The 16,674-nt window shown below is 43.8% G+C and overlaps 1 protein-coding gene across 3 annotated transcripts in view; it reads left to right on the top strand.

The window, feature by feature from the left end:
• The window catches only part of PPFIA2 (PPFI scaffold protein A2), a 1,995,062-nt gene that overhangs the window by 945,720 nt on the left and 1,032,668 nt on the right, over nt 1-16,674 (top strand). The gene's annotated exons all lie outside the window — the stretch shown is intronic.

A 16,674-nucleotide genomic window follows, 5' to 3' on the forward strand; every position in this document is an offset into this window, starting at 1 on the left:
CTTATCCTGAACTTACACCTAAAATGGAATTCACAAAAAGAGTAACTTTATAACAGTTTTCATTATTTTTTACTGATTCTAAAAATCCCCATACTAGTGGATGTTAACCAGCGAAAACAATTGATTTCCATGTATGCCCATGATACCAAACCGGCAGATATTTTTGTAAGGGGACAACATGCCTATATACATAAATTTTTTAGATGCACTTGCAAAGAGCCTTCATTTTGGTTTTTTATATATTTCGAAGCAGAAAACACTTCAATACTTCTATATTAAACATGGGAGTGTTTTGTTGTTTTCTTACTTTTTCCACATTTACTTTTGCCTTTTGTGACTCCGAGTAGGCATACAAAATCGATATCTGGCATCGTTTGGATTTATATGCATAATAAAAAGCTTATGATTTGTGGGGCTCCAGATTTTGTCTAATGGCCACCTCTGCCCCCTTGTTCTGGCACACCCTTGTACCCCCTTCAACTGCAACATTTTAGCCGCAGTAAATCTGCAATACAACCGAGTTATCAGGTTTGAAATCCATTTCAGAGAGTAGTAAGCAACAATTCCTGATTCTGTAAATGAGGATCTGCGATTACACCTGCAGATGTCACATTGTTCACATATAATGTCAGGTGTGCAAAAGATATATGAATGAAGGCCTAAGTGTAGAACATCTCTTCTAAAAGATGCATTTAGGGAGGGTAGTATTTTTGACTTTGTGTGAGGGCCATCCTACTGAAACTTGAGCATCTATCGCTCTGTGTCAATACCAGGTTTGGAATATTTTGAATGTTTAAGAATGAAAAACTGTACCATAGCGAATTGTGCTATTTTCAGGTCTGGATAGACTCTTTCTGTGCCCAAGAGAAACTCTGCCTAATTTGGGCCCTCCTGAGTGTTTCTCTCACTAGTACCAGTCCGACCTGGAAACGGTGTGCAACCTCTCGCGGAGTTCCAGTGAAAACATTCTAGATGGATCCTTTCATCAAACTCAAACTGGCCCAAGACAACGATGAGGGGCAGCAACATGAGAGCAGAACACGAATGGGTGGTGTAGCCCACTGCAGCGAGATAAAAAGCTCTTAGATCATTTCGCCCAATACGGATGGAATATCCCGATTAAAAAGCTGGCCAGCGGACCTTGGGGTAATAACCTCCCATTAGCTGTCAGCAGATTCTCTCTCTTCTTCGACAGCTCCTGCTGCCCATTCATGTCAGTTACTGAGGGGCCACACACATCACCATGCAGAGTCCTGTGAAGTTGATGTGTCCCTCCCCAGACATTGGTTTGATGCCCCTGAAACCCAGGGATTTTACAGATTTTTCAGGCCTTAAGCTGAGTGGGGGCCCCATGCACTGCAGGGTCCTGCACTGAGCTTCTGGCTTCAGCAGTCCCCACCTCTTCCTCGGCTGTTCCTAATTGCTTCACTTTATTTGGCAAGGTAGAGGGAAAGGCGGGATGTGAGGCTTCCCCCTCCCTCATTCTGTGGTTCCGACTAGCAATTCTTTTTCATAGCAGGGACAGTGTGAGCCATGTGATGAAGGTGGGGGAAGGGTGTGTTTTTTCTCTGTCACAGTCTCTATCTTTCGCTGGTTGAGGAGGAGAGCATACATGCCAAGAACCTGTGACAGGCCCCTGCGGCTGCCAGGCAGGGCCCGGTCGGGCAGCGAACATGCACGCGTGCAGTGCCAAGAAACAGACACTTACACAATAGTAGTTACAGGCTGCAAATACCAGTGTGGTCTTATCCCTTAAATTCTCTTGCCACGCCTGGCCAGAGGGTGCACAAAGTGTGGTTCCGGGGCATTGCCCCACCAAGGAGGTGGAGCCATGATCACTGCAGAACACTTCGAGTTCAGACACAAGACAGCCGATTTCAAGGCTAGTCTCCCACCTCCCAATTCCTGCATGGAGAAACTTGATTCGGAGTTTTGTTAAACTGCCAAAAATGAAATGATAATGCACGTCATTCAACCCCCTCCAAGAATTACCCCTGACAACAAAGGTTAACGCTTCGTCCTTAATTTTTGGAGGGGGAGATTAGAGCATGTGACAGGCCTTGACATTTTATTTTTGCGTTCTACATAGGGCAAACAAAAACGTAGGTTGTAACTCTGTCTTTGTTTGCGCTGTTACTAAACTTCCAAAAATGAAATGCTGATTGTCTGTCACCAGACAGTACAATAGACCTGGGTTCGGCAGATTGCCTCTGCTCTAATATGTCAGTAGAAAAGTACTTTCTCCAGACTATTTTTTTTTTTAAATCTCCCACTTGTCTGCTCTAAAATGTTGGCATGTGTGCGAGAGGGAGACTCTGACGCCATGGAAGGGGCATAATGTTGTTAATGGCAGTTGATTTAAAACAGGGTTTATAATCCGCCTGCCCTCCCCTGCCTTGAAAGCTAGTGATTATGAGGCATTTGACGGATTATCTTTTTGAATCCTGAATTATGATTTTTGTCGGTTATGGAAAGGTGAATTTTTGTCTTTGGGGTCTGTTATAAGGAGCTAGGGTTAGCTATTCGATAACTGGTATTGAATCCGATTTAAGCTGTTTTATGGAATATACTACTTCACATGATGAACTAAACAATCGTACGTGGGTGCCATTTTAAGGAAAGTAATATTTATACAAACATGCAAATGATTTCAGTTTCTGAAAGAGCTGGTAAGAACTGAATGATACCTGCTCTACTAAGCCTTTTGAGTGTAATCAAGTGATACCAATAGTGAGCTGTTGCTGTCAGTATGCGCTGTAGTATAATATTGATGTGTGCATGTGTACTTTCTTTTACAGATGATGCCTTCTTTTAACATTTCGCCCCCTGACGGCAGCTAACCTAGGGACATGTACGAATTGGCATGCTGAGGGCCCCTCTGAAGATTATGGTTTGAGCATTAAGACTGTCATATAGTTTGTGTGTGTGTAAATATATAAGTATGTGTACATATTTAGATATGCACATCTACTTAACACATGCCCTAAGAAAACATGCACTATCACATGTATTTCATTGCTGCAGAAAGAGAAGGCTGGACTCATGAGTACCTTTGCCCAGCCAGCTCCCTTCCCTGGGAGAGCAGTGAAACCAGCTGGTAGTGCACTGTCTATTCGTGCATGAAGTGTTTATGCCAAATGGTTACAAACAATAACCTAGCCAATCCCTTCACTTTGATACTTTCCTGGCAGCTGTTCTTTCTCGCTTGCATGCCAGCACTTCAGAAGCATAGTAAATATGCATCAGTAAATGTCCCAGTATAGCACTCTGATTTCACAGTTCTTTATGAGCATGCCACGGTGCAATGGTGCCCCAGCCACAAAAATCAACTTGCCCCGATCAGCAGTGGCATAACCTTGGTGGCACTCTCTCGGGTACTAGCTCGATTGTTTGTGCCCGGTTCCCAATGGTAATAAGAGAAAAACTTTCACAAGACTTTGTGGCACTACGTTATTATTTGAGGCACGCACATTCTTACCAGTATGGCATAAATATATCTAAATATGTAATGGGATGTTACTCTGGATTGAATATCACATAGTGATATGGTCTATAATAAATAGTAATTTCCTAATTAGAGTTAGATTTGTATCACTCGCAATCCAAAATGTTTGTTTTTTAATGTTGCAGCATTGAAAAACACTCGAATTCAAACACTACAGCCCTCATTTGGGAGTTTCTATTTCCCCACTCCTGGAGATAGGGATCACTGGGGTACCTTCAGTGGAGAAAATTCTGCCCATTAACAGCAGTAATCCTAATTCCTTATTTTGTCCTGGGCTTTCGCCTGGAGTTCTAGGCGGATTTCAACAACCGAAATTTGTGGAAGAAAGCACACCGGTGTGTGGTGTACCTGAGGCCATACGCTTACTGACCCTATTGAAATTAAAAGTCCACTCGTAATGAGAGCCTATGGCCCTTTGTGCCACATACAATTCGCTGAAGGTGTTTGAACTTGTGTGCTTCACATATGTACATTGCTTTGTTTTGCTTCCTAGGCGATTGTTGTGTGTGGGCCCAGAGTTAGGTTGCACACATACCTCATAATTAGAAACTGCATTTATAAGTAGCTCTTTTGATGAGTTTTCTCTGTTTCAAGTTAATTTAAAAAAAAATTAGTAATTAGTATTTTTGTTATGAGAATCGAAGTCATTTTGAAGGCGATATTAACTTGAATATGCATCTTTCTTGAACTTGGGGACCTAGGCAGCTGCTTTCAGGCCCAATTGTGTTTATACATTGACCCAGTGACAACAGTTCTGTTTCATGTGTCCTGCGGAAACAACCGGAGGCTAAGTTAAAGCATACTTTCGAACTTCTGGTGATGACACATTTACTGCTTCTTTTTGTATGAAGGTCTGATGCCGCTGGCATGAAACTAGAACTTATTATGATGGGCAAGAGTCTTCCCTTAAAAGGCAAGAAATTATTGTCTGGCCCTATAACGAAACAAATAGATGTGTGATTTCAGACAGTGTCCTCTCTCGTTAGGTTCGAATGTGAATCCTTACAAAACCTCAGTTAATGCAGCTCTGTTAGGCTGGCCTGTCAGCCCAAAGACCACCGATAAACAAGCGTCAAACGTGAGCAAAGCATCCTAGAGTCGCATGGACTGTCTCCACTCCTGTGATGGGGACACAGTCTTTACAGTCAGACGGTTGGGAGCATTTATGTGTGGAGCAACAAAATTATAGACACAACAGCACCAGGAAGAGGAAGAAGCAGGGAGTGGGGGGACGGGGGGAGATGGGCAGAAAGGCAGACAGGCACAATTAAGTATAGCACAATTACAGACAAACTGGCCAAAATGAAATACACCAACAAGGAGCTCAAGTCACACAACTCGCCAACATCACAACAGTGAACGAGCTTAGAAGTGAAAACCTCGCTGCATTCATAGAGGATGTGTACAAAGGTCGTTGGTGTTGTGGGATGTCTGCGACCGTGGTCATCATAGATGAGATGCCCAGCAGGTGACACGTGGGAGAGTTCACTGTCTGTTACGTTGCAAACAGCTGCTCCTCCCTCCCACGAGCTGCCACACTTTTGTACGGTGCGGTGTTGTATCTCGTGCACTCGTACGGCACACCATTGTAATGCCTATTTGCGCATGTGCTGCTGCATTCCAACTACACCATCACAGTGCCGTTTGGAGGTGGTGCATGCCACTTTACAACATCGACTGCTGCGGCCCTTGTGGCAGGCCACACCAGAACACAGAAACACACTTACCGCACTTCCTGTACATGGAGATGTCCGAGACACCCCATTCCCGTTGTCGGATAGGCACACCCCTGCGCTGACCTGTGTACTCCGGACCAGCACACGCCAGTTGTGCATGCAGGAGGATGTGTGCGTAGCTACATGTCCAGGCTCACTGCCAACGCTGAGGTGATGGCACACTGTGATGTTGCAGGGCTGGTGCCTATCATGCTAACACAATGACCAGAGGGACACACTTGCTCAGATGCGGGTTTGGGGGGCGTTGGCGGTCTCGGAGTGGCCCTCATGGATTCCCTGTATCATGCTCATTTATTCTATGGCACCTGTGGGTGTTCTGGTGTGGCTCTTGGCTGTGTCCTCTTTCATGGTGCAGGTAGTCGTCCTCCTTAACACCATCAGAAAGCAGGTGTAAAATCCCTGGTGCTAACGTGGCTTATCGTCGGAATTTGTTTCGCATTGCAGTTGGTGTGAAAGTTGTGATGTGATTATTTGCGTGTGCAGGACAATATACAAACTGGGCAGTGTATCTCGTTAAGATCCAGCACCTGAGGCCCGATTCCCAATCAATATAAATACAATGAGGTTTCGTAAATGATTTTGTGTGTACACTGTGAGGGCAGCCACTGCATGCACCTCGTGTCTTTTTGCACGGGAACGGTTAGTCTGCATTTCATTATCAGCACTTTAATGGAGGTAAAGTTGACATAAATCTAACACACTATTCAGAAGTTGGTGGAAACTACAGACTTCACCAGTATTCCCGCGATAAGTCCTACGAAATTTAAGACCATGGTGGACTTCAGCAAATAACAGTAATAAGAACAAGAGAGTTACACAGCAGTTAAGAAAACAACCAGAAACTTTATTATTATTTTTTTCAAACTTTATTTTTTTATTAAGATATATCAACGATAAAGTAATAAACAAAATGTATAAAAAGAAATACAAAATAACAAGGTGGAACACTGCTGTGGGGACCATGGATGTGGATGACAGAGCTTAGAAAATAAAGCACAAAATAAGGATGTGTGTAATGCGCATATCAAAGGAGAGAGACATAGAGAAAAAGAGAAGGAAAAAAAGCCAGAGAGAAAAAGAGAGGGAAGGAAAGAAAGGGAGTGAGAAAGGGCAAAGGAAGAGAGAGTTAGAGAGATAGAGGGAAAAGAAGGGGGAGAGAGAGAGAGAGAGGGGGAGGGAAAGAAGAAGGGGGAGAGGTGGGGGGGAGGGGGAGGGGAGAGAGAGAGAGAGAGAGAGAGACAGACAGACAGACAGACACAGACTCTGCGACTGCCGCCCCTGCGTATCCATGAGCAAATAATTACCTGGTGCTCCCGGAGTGTGCAGCAGTGGGCACTCCGCGCATCCCAGATATGTCGCTGAGTCCTGAATGGAAGAGACCACATCATCTTCTCCACGGCCCAGCAGATCTCACAGATGTCGCTGAGTCATGAACGGCAGAGACCACATCAGCATTTGGGCCGCTAAGCCTGTGGAAGTTAAGTTTGTGCCACGTGGTGGTAGGCCCCTGATGGCCATATGAGCTTCGGGTGGCACTAAACCTGTGCATCTGAAGTCCGCGCCAAGGGGTGGTAGGCCCCTGAGGGCTTTACAGATTAGGGTGCGAGTAACCTTCTGCGGAAGTTTTGAAAGACTCTTTATTTTATGGTTGAGACACGTGGAGCGTCCGGCATCTAGTCAGCACTGGCAATAAAGGATGTGACGCTGACGATCTATTATATTTGCGTGGTCACATGGCCTGTGGCGCATGCGCCAGACGGGTGTGGTGTGTGTGCAAACCTGCCCTGAGGGAGTGGGCGGGAGATGTGGAGAACTAGACCACTGATCTGCACACCAACAGCGAGTACGCCTGCGACAGGTAGCTATGTGGGGCCATAGTCGGAACGTAATCGGAGTGGCGTGGTGTGGCGTGGCGTACGACGGAACAGGGCAGGGATAGCTACGACAGCTCGTAGTACTGCGTCTGTGAGTGGAGTGGACGGGCCACAGTTGTCCCTCTGCGAGCCTGGGTGCGAACTGTTCATAACTCACACTACATAAGTATTGAAAAATCATTGTGTGATTTAGTCCGTCAGCTGGCATTTGTACGAGGTATTTGTGAAAACATATCGGAGATCTTTCTGTGATAGATACCCCTTTGACGCTGCCTCTCCCCACATCAGCAGGTAACACACCCTTTTCCCACATTACCATCATACCCCCAACAACCTTCTTGGGCCCGTAAGTGTCCCTGTGCGGTTGGACAAAGAAGAGTCTTAGACATGTATAGGTTTACATATAAAAAAATGTATTTAAAGAAAAGAACAACAAATAAGACTGAAGGGAGTCTGGTGCTGTGGTCGCTGGCACGAAGTTGGGGTGACTGCCATTCAGGATTCAGGACACAGGTACACATGTGGGATTGGTTTGTGTTAAAGAGGGTTAGTGGCACGACGTGCGGTTGGCCTTGCATATGGAAATATGCCTCACTGATCAGAGGGAGTCTGGTGCTGTAGTCACTGCCACGGACTTGGGGTGACTGCCATTCAGGACTCAGGACACAGTTACACACGTGGGATCGGCTTGTGTTAAAGAGGGTTAGTGGGACTAGGTGTCGCCAGCCTTGCATATCAAAATATGCCTCACAAATCGAAGGGAGTATGTTATGTGGTTGCTGCCTCGGACTTGGGCTCACTGCCATTCAGGACTCAGGACACAGTTACACATGTGGGATCGGCTTCTGTTAAAGAGGGTTAGTAGCACTAGAAGTATTGAGAGTGTATGAGCCTGTGATGATGCTTGGTGTGAACGGGCCGCACTGCGAGCAATGTGTCTTGGCTATAGGACTGCGTCATGTGGAATCACGACTCTATCTGAATTGTGTGGCCTGCTGATTGTAGTGTAGGCCAGAGGTAGTGGTGAGCAAGGGCCCACAGCCACGTGCATACTTTGATGGCGTCACCGGCCTGCGTAATGCAGGTTCAGTGGCACCACTTGTCGCCAGCCTTCAATATGAAAATATTCCTCACTAATCGAAGGGAGTGTGGTGGTGTGGTCGCTGTCATGAAGTTTTGGGTCACTGCATATGGAAATATGTCTAACTGATCAAAGAGAGTTTGCTGCTGTGGTGGCTGCCATGGACTTGGGGTCACTGCCATTCAGGACTCAGGACACAGTTACACATGTGGGATCGGCTTGTGTTGGACAGTGTTAGTTGGCACCACGTGTCCAAAATTCAAATTGCAAGGTCTGCTGCCCGCAGTGTATACTGCTGAGTGTTCGATTGTACTTGAAAATGAATTTGGTGATTGTACTAAAGGTATAACTGATATAAAAAATGTTCAAGAAGAAAGGATACTAAAAGGATATTATGTAGATTTGAGGTCTGTAACAGTTACTTGCCTAGTGACTCTGTAGTTAATGAGTGAAGAAATAATTTGCATTGGGAGCCCTAGTGAGTGTAGTGTAGGCATATGATGAAAAGATGAAATAAGTATAGAATACAGTGACAAAGTGTTGTATTTTCTGAGTACAATCTTGTTGTTAGAAATTAGCATTTAATAATGGAATTGCGAGCTGTACTGCCTGCAGTGTAGACTGCTATTTCATTTTAGTTTTCATTTGAAGATTAATTTGGTCATTGTAGTAAAGCTATAACTGATCTAAAAAAAAGTTCTTGAAGCAAGAATACTAAAAGGATAATATGTAGGGTGTAGGACTGTGATACTTACTTGCCTACTGGAGTCTGTGGTTGCATATGGAAATACCCCTGACTGATGAAAAGGAGTGTGGTGGTACGGAGTTGGGGTGACTGCTATTCAGGACTCAGGACACAGTTACACATGTGGGATCGGCTAGTGTTGAACAGAGTTATTGGCACCTCGTGTCGCCACCGTTGCATAGGGAAATATGTCTAACTGATCAAAGAGAGTATGCTGCTGTGGTTTCTGCCACGGACTTGGGGTCACTGCCATTCAGGACACAGTTACACATGTGGGATCGGCTTGTGTTAAAGAGGGTTAGTGGGACTAAGTGTCGCTGGCTTTGCATATCGAAATATGCCTCAGTGATCGAAGGGAGTGTGGTGCTGTGGTCGCTGCCAGGGACTTGGGGTGACTGCCATTCAGAACTCAGGACACAGTTACACATGTGGGATCGAGTTGTGTTGAACAGGGTTAGTGGTAGTACATCTACATTCCCAGTTTGAATTTTATAATGAGTACGTCGGCAATAAATATAAACATAGTTGGGATTTTCACTAGAAACTACTTTAAACTTTGTTATTTCTTTTTCAAACTTCACAACAGTATTATCTTCCATTTGTTGATCAACACCTAGACATATCCAACTTTTTTTTGTACAGTCCTCGACTAGCAAAGAAACGTAAGTCTATATCATCACAAATTTGTTTTATAACATTTATATTAAAACTTGATTTTGACCGCAGGAAAAAATAGACTTATCCAGATGGTTCCTGTTAACTTTGAATATAAACTTGCAGATGTCTATCGATCTGAACATTGGTAGGATCCAATTTCTCGATGTGAAAGTATCTTCAAACTGAAGCTGTACATTTCTTTCCTAAGTGTCTTCTCCTGTGAAATTTCTTCCCACATTTCTTTCAATTCTGTCTTCTCAGAGTTGGTAATATATGACGTGACATAGTGAGAAACAGCAATTGAGTTATGTGCATCATATTGTATGTTCATATTTGCATTTCACATCTTCAAAATCTCCGTATTGTAATCATTATTGTTCTTCGATGCCTCTGTTCTTTTTAAATTATAAGTAATTTTGGGTGATTTTCGAGTGATGGTATGTCTCATTGCTGACATAAAACTGTTCACTCTTCCTTTGGAAATTACTGGACGTGGTAAGGGAAATCGACAGTTTGTGTAAAATGTATCTTTTGCGTTATGTTTTCGTCGGCAATACTTTCCACATTGATGACTTCGATATGAAAATACGCCACACTAATCGAAGGGAGTCTGGTGCTGTGGTTGCTGGCAAGTTGGGGTCACTGCCATTCAGGATTCAGGACACAGTTACACATGTGGGATCGGCTTGTGTTGAAGATGGTTAGAGGTACCATTTGTCGCTGGTCGCCCACATTGTAGGGCAGAGGAAGCGGTGAGGTAGGGTCGACAGCCACGTGCATACGTTGGTGACCCAAACAAACCTTTCGTAGTACCGGTTCAGTGGCACCACGTGTCGCTGGTCTTCCATGTGGAAATACCCCTCAGTGATCGAAGCGAGTCTGGTGCTGTGGTCGCTGACATTGAGGACTCAGGACACAGTTACACATGTGGGATTGGCTTTTGTTGAACAGGGTTAGTTAGCACCATATGTCACCGATCTTCCACAGTGTAGGCCGGAGGCAGCGGTCAGCAAAGGCCCACAGGCAGGTGGCATTGACTTGAGCTGCACAGATTGGGAACAGTTGGTCTTCTTAACCCATTATAGTCTCTTACACAATTTGCGTTGCTACTAATGTTGAATTGTGAAGCATGTAACTCCAGTGTAGGGCGGAGGCAGCGGTCAGGATGGGCACACAGGCACGTGGCTTTGAGTTGAGCTGCACAGTTAGTGGCACCTGGAGTACTCAGCGTGTGCGCACCCTGCAATGAGATGTGGTCCCGGCGGGCCATTCTGGGTGCAATGTGTTTTGTCGAAAGAATTCTGTGTTGATAAGGCCATGTGGCGATGACTTATGGTGCAGTGAGTTAGTAGCACCTGATGCATGTTCTGGGTGGGCCGCACTGGGAGCAACGTGTCTTGCGAACTGGACTGCGATATCTGCAATCGCCCCTACATCTAAATTGTGAGCTGTGCTGTCCGTAGTGTAGATCAAAGGCAGTAGTCGGTACAGACATAAGTCTGCGGTGTTGTGCCGCTGGGTTCGCAGGTGCACTGTGTCGAGGAGGCCCACGGTTATGGTGGCTGCCACGTGCCAGGATGAGGGCTGCCGTTCTGACAGACTCGTTGGTCTTCCCACAAGTGAACCATGCCTAGGGCCTGGTCTAATCATTCATACTCCTACGCTGGAGTGGCGTACGTTGGAGCAGCCCACTCCCCTTCCGCTTCCAGGGGGGACAACACAGCTACATGACCGAGATCTTCCCCACTGCCTGAGGTAACAAGGTTGCATCCACTGTGCACTACAGTACAAGTATCAATAGTATATCTCCCCATGGAGAGGTTTGTGCTTTGCATAGTGAGGTTTGTGCAGCACATGAGCGTTACACTTGGCATTGTGTGCTTTATCAGTGATGGGTGACTTGCCTCCTTCATATATAGTTGGTTGCTCATCTCCCAACATGGCTATTGTGTGGCTGAGGGGCATGGCGTTTTGGGAAGGTCCGTTCTGTTTTTTGCTGCCTCAGTGGTAGTAGGGGGGGGTTGTCCGGGGGGGAGGTTCTGGTGGTGGTGGGGCTGGGTGTTGTGGTGTTGTTGGGTGTCGGAGCTGCATGATCAGTAGCTGTATCACGTGTTAGTCTTTAGATCTGGCTGTGAGTTGGGTCAAAATAACAGAATAGATACTCAACCTCCTTACAGCAGTTAAAGGTTGATGTTAATTTGTTACTGCTAACTCAGTTTATCGCCTGCTTTTTGGATCGCAATGCAGATTTGGCTGTTTGTTGAAAATATTGGGAAGTGGTGTTTTTGTGGTTTTTTTGCACGACAACGCCTACTGTGCATTTCATTAGCGTTAGATGTGGCTCTTGTTTGTGGCGATTTTGTTGGTGTAAGGTATTGATGGAAGAGTGGTGAGATTTGCAGTTTTCACCAAGTTGAGAATGGGATGATAATTAAAATACACAGAAGAAAAAATAAGTTTAACGAACGTTATAAATAGAAATTAGCATTTAAAAAACCTTTGAAATTCACTGAAAAAACCATAGGTTTCAGGGACGTTATAGTTAGGAATTAGCATTTAAAAAAACCTTAGAAATTCACTGAAAAAACCATAGGTTTCAGGGACGTTATAGTTAGGAATTAGCATTTAAAAAACCTTATAAATTCACTGAAAAAACCATATGTTTCAGGGACATATAGTTAGTTGGACATTTGACTCATATAAAACCAGAGAAATTCGTCTGTTATAGTTAGTTGAGCTAACTATAACTCGTGCCCCCGCAATGCACTGCTGATGAGGTAGTCAGTAGCTGGAGATGGGCTGACCGCAAATTGAAAAGTGTGGCATGCCTTACAATCCTGCAGCTGATGACCCCAGGAAATCCCGCTCTTCCCTGGCAAGGCTAATTCGGTCTTGCCCGGGTTAAGTTTAAGATGGTTAAGGTCCATCCAGCGCTGGATGTGGAGCATAGTGGCTTGGAATTCATGGACAGAGTCTGGAGAGTTGTCTAAGGTGAAGACAAGCTGAAGATCATCAGCATAGTTGAAGGTAGTTACCTTCCTCTCTTTTAAGGAGTGAATCAGGGGCAGGAGGTCGAGATTAAACAAGTGTGGAGATAAAGACGAGCCCTGTGGGACCGCGCACGTGGTGGTAATCTTAGGGGCAGTAAAAGGGGCAGATCGTACTGCTTGGGTTCGGCCTTCAAGAAAGGACTTAATCCAGCTGTAGGCGGAACCCCGTATGCTGGCCTGTTTGACACGGTCCATCACAATTTTATGGTCAACCGTGTAGAACGTAGCCAACAGGTCCTAGAGCAGCAAGGCCTGAGGAACGCCCTTGTCACTCACTCATACATACAGTCATCCATCAATACAGCATTATCATATCCAGTCACATATCTATACAGAAACTCAGACACTGCCTCTCATTCTTAGAGTTATCACACACCTAGTCAGTAATGGAAAGAATCAATAACACTTTCATTTACTCACCTGTACAGTTATACACATACCATGTCACTTATTTAAACATATACTAACACATACTTACACTCAAATACAATAACTAATACAAGGACCCACTGATCCATACAGGCACTCTCACATTCACTCATTCTCACATATAGTCATTTATATAGTCCAACACTCATATATACTGCCTTTCACATATGGAGTTACTCACATGTACCACTGAGGCATCCATTCACTCACTGAGACAGTCATACACACACTCACTCAGCCATACAGACCTTCACAGATCGAGACTTGAACACATATACCTAGTGAATTAGCCACTCACACATCTATGCAGAGAGTCACACCCACCCCCACTCACCCACGCAGACACTCAGATACTCATACAGGTACTCAGACAAGCAATGAATAGCTCATATAGATCCTCATTTAGTTGCTAACCAAACCATGGAACTGCTTACACCTCAACTAACAACCTAAACTGTGTGAATGTCTATATCAGTCACTAACACATGCATTAAGCAAGACACAATAAATTAGTCACTTATACAGTTAGTGACACACCTACTTAATCATCCATGCTGAGTCTTATACACTCATTCATTCTTTAATACACCTTGGCATATATATATTTATAAAACATATTTAAACTGTACAGAAACACACATTCACTGGATGATGTCATCAGTGATGTCATTAGTGATGTCATCAGTGATGTCATCAGTGATGTCACTGACTATGTCATGAGTGATGTAATATGTGACGTCATCAGCAGTGCATTGCGGGGGCTCGAGTTATAGTTAGCTCAACTAACTATAACAGGCAAATTTCTCTGGTTTTATATGAGTCAAATGTCCAACTAACTATAACGTCGCTGAAACATATGGTTTTTCAGTGAATATATATATATAGATATATGTTTTATCTACACGACTAAGTCCCTTTTACTTGCCATGAGTTACTGCAGTGCCTTTAAACTTCAGCCCAGCCAGAGCTCAGAGGTACATCTGGCAGATATAGTTTTTTGTGATGCAAGTGAGTGTTGTAAATAAACACAGCAGCCAACATATGATGTTTAACCTTCTATGCCATAGGTCTACCTACAATGAACTTGTAGAGAAGTTAAATAAGTACATTAGTAGTTCAATGCACAGACCCACTTTATGGGCAAAGTATATGTTCTTTACTATTGTTTAGCAGTGGTAAAGGGCCTTTAGGTCTAAAGCCTGCAAAATAAGACAGGAAAAAATAGGAGGAGGACGACAACAAAAATGATGGCATTCATTACATTTGCATTCACATAGAGCACCTATATGACCCACTCTTTGCTTGCTTGCTTTAAGAAAATAAAAATGAATCATCCTTCAATACAAGCATGGTACATGCATGCAGTGTTCAATTGACTTATCACAGCTGAACAATACTGTGATGATGTTCATTAAAATGATATGGGCTTGCCTAATTACGCGCTTAGAGACTGTGGAGATCATTTCACATCATTATACTGAAAATCATTTAACAATGTTCAACAGGGCATTTGTGAAACTACGACCAGTACTGTACATGACATGCAGAATATACATTTGAGGACACCTGTGGGGTTAAGTGCAGAAATTATGAAGCTGATATTGCATTTAATAAAATATGACATTTGGAGAAAATGTGCTATTTCTGAATAGGTTCAATAGCATTCACCCAACTCTGTCCTCTGCGCTATTTGATTCTTCATTGATATGGGGCGTTTTGGGCAATCTTTGGTATAGCGTTTGGACTCCTGTCTCACCCAGAAAATGATCACATAGTTTAGAAGATGAAGATATAGGGATACCTATGGTAGATACCTACATTGTGATCTGTTGCATTCCCTCATTATGAACCTTGCTCAGACCTTGGTGGGCTTGCCGCCAATCAAAAAGGTGGAGGGAGACCCACAGCCCACCCATGAAATCTTGTATTAGTTGCCGGGTTAATGGGTTTAATTTGCCAAAAGTCCTACATTACGTGACAGGAGTAGTTTCAACAATTGCAATGCTGGTTAGTCTGCTGAGTCATGGCAGCAGGACAGACTAGTCACAATTTTTATTGTCTTCTAAAAGACAAACCCTCAAAGTGAATGCTTGTTTTGCAAAGATGAAATATCAACGTCTCCGGCACACTTCAATTTTCTTCCTGTGTGTGTGTTTTAATTTTATCCTGTCCCACACCACCCTGACTTACATGGCATTGAAAGACCTACTCCAAATAGGGTAGATCTGTCAAAAATGTCAACAGGAGAATGTACACTAAGAGAGACATTTCGAGAAGTGGAGACAGCTTAAACACTATTGTCACACTCAAAATAATTGGAACACTTCTATATGAAGTGGGGGAACCAAGAGCTGGGATGAATGGAGATCTCTCAAACTTTGACAGATATCCCATTAACGGCCAGCTCTAAATTAGGCCCAATGTCTTCCTAGCACTAGAGCTTACAGAACCCGGGACTGTTCCTGGACAAGCAGATACACTGACATTGGCAGTTCTGCTTCAGTAGCTGGAGAGAGGGCACTGAGGATTGCTTGGAACCCACTTGACAGTGCACAGAACTGTTTATTCTGGTCACATTACATCAGATGGATATTACGCATCTGGTTCTGGCCCCCCTTCTTACACCCGTGATAGTTTTTTCTTGTGTGCCTGAGTAGCAAAGGAGTTAGGACCACATTTCAATTTACAAGTACAGTGCAGCCCATTTGTTCACACAGTAAAGCTCAAAGTCAATAAGGGGGATTAGGTATAGATTGATTACAAAGTCAAAGTAATATAAATCAGTCTAAAAAAATAGTATAGAAATGCAAATCACCAACGGAAGCCAAATGGTCACACAAAGTTTATCCACAATAGCAAGAAAGAAATGAGGAATCCCATAGCAAAAGTACAAAGTATAAGAAAAACTGCTTGATGGTTAGATTGAAAGCTTCAGTCCTCCTGCCTATAATGCATGGTGGAATACTAATTCTCCTTAACTAACCTACACTAATTATTGCTCTAAGAAACCCTGCTTGAATCCAATAAAACAGAAAGCTGTAAGCATAGACGAACCTCTGTAGATTTTATCTAAGGAAGGAATATTGTATAGCATAAAGCCTCACGACAAAAGTGGAGCATTAAGGTCTGTACCGCTCCTAGTCTGAAAGGAATCTGAACAAAGCTAGAGGTTATTACCTAGTTATAACCACAGAAAGAATCTTCCAAAATTCCCAATCAAAGTTCTCATTAGTGTCCACCTTCAAAGATAGTCTTTGGCAGGCACACTTGTAACTCTTTTCTTTGAGCCACATATTGGACTCCATCTCTTCATTCTGCACAGGCAGTAGTCCTCCCTTTACTCTTTAGTCTTATCAACTTGCCCAAAACACTCCCTCCAAGCTTGTTCACACTATATACATTTCTTTGTTCTTTAGGTTATACCACAGCACCTGCAGAGGAAAGTAAAACATTGTCCCTAAAGCAAGTATTCACACTGAAGGTTAAAAGTTGCAAAACCCAAATGCTTAAGACCTTTGGTCAATTTTAGCATAGCAAGCATCTCAGCACGTGTTGTATTGCGCGATTACAGATACACAGACAGTCACGTTTATAAAT

The sequence above is a fragment of the Triturus cristatus genome, chromosome 4_1, assembly GCF_964204655.1.
Source record: "Triturus cristatus chromosome 4_1, aTriCri1.1, whole genome shotgun sequence".
NCBI lineage: Eukaryota > Metazoa > Chordata > Amphibia > Caudata > Salamandridae > Triturus > Triturus cristatus.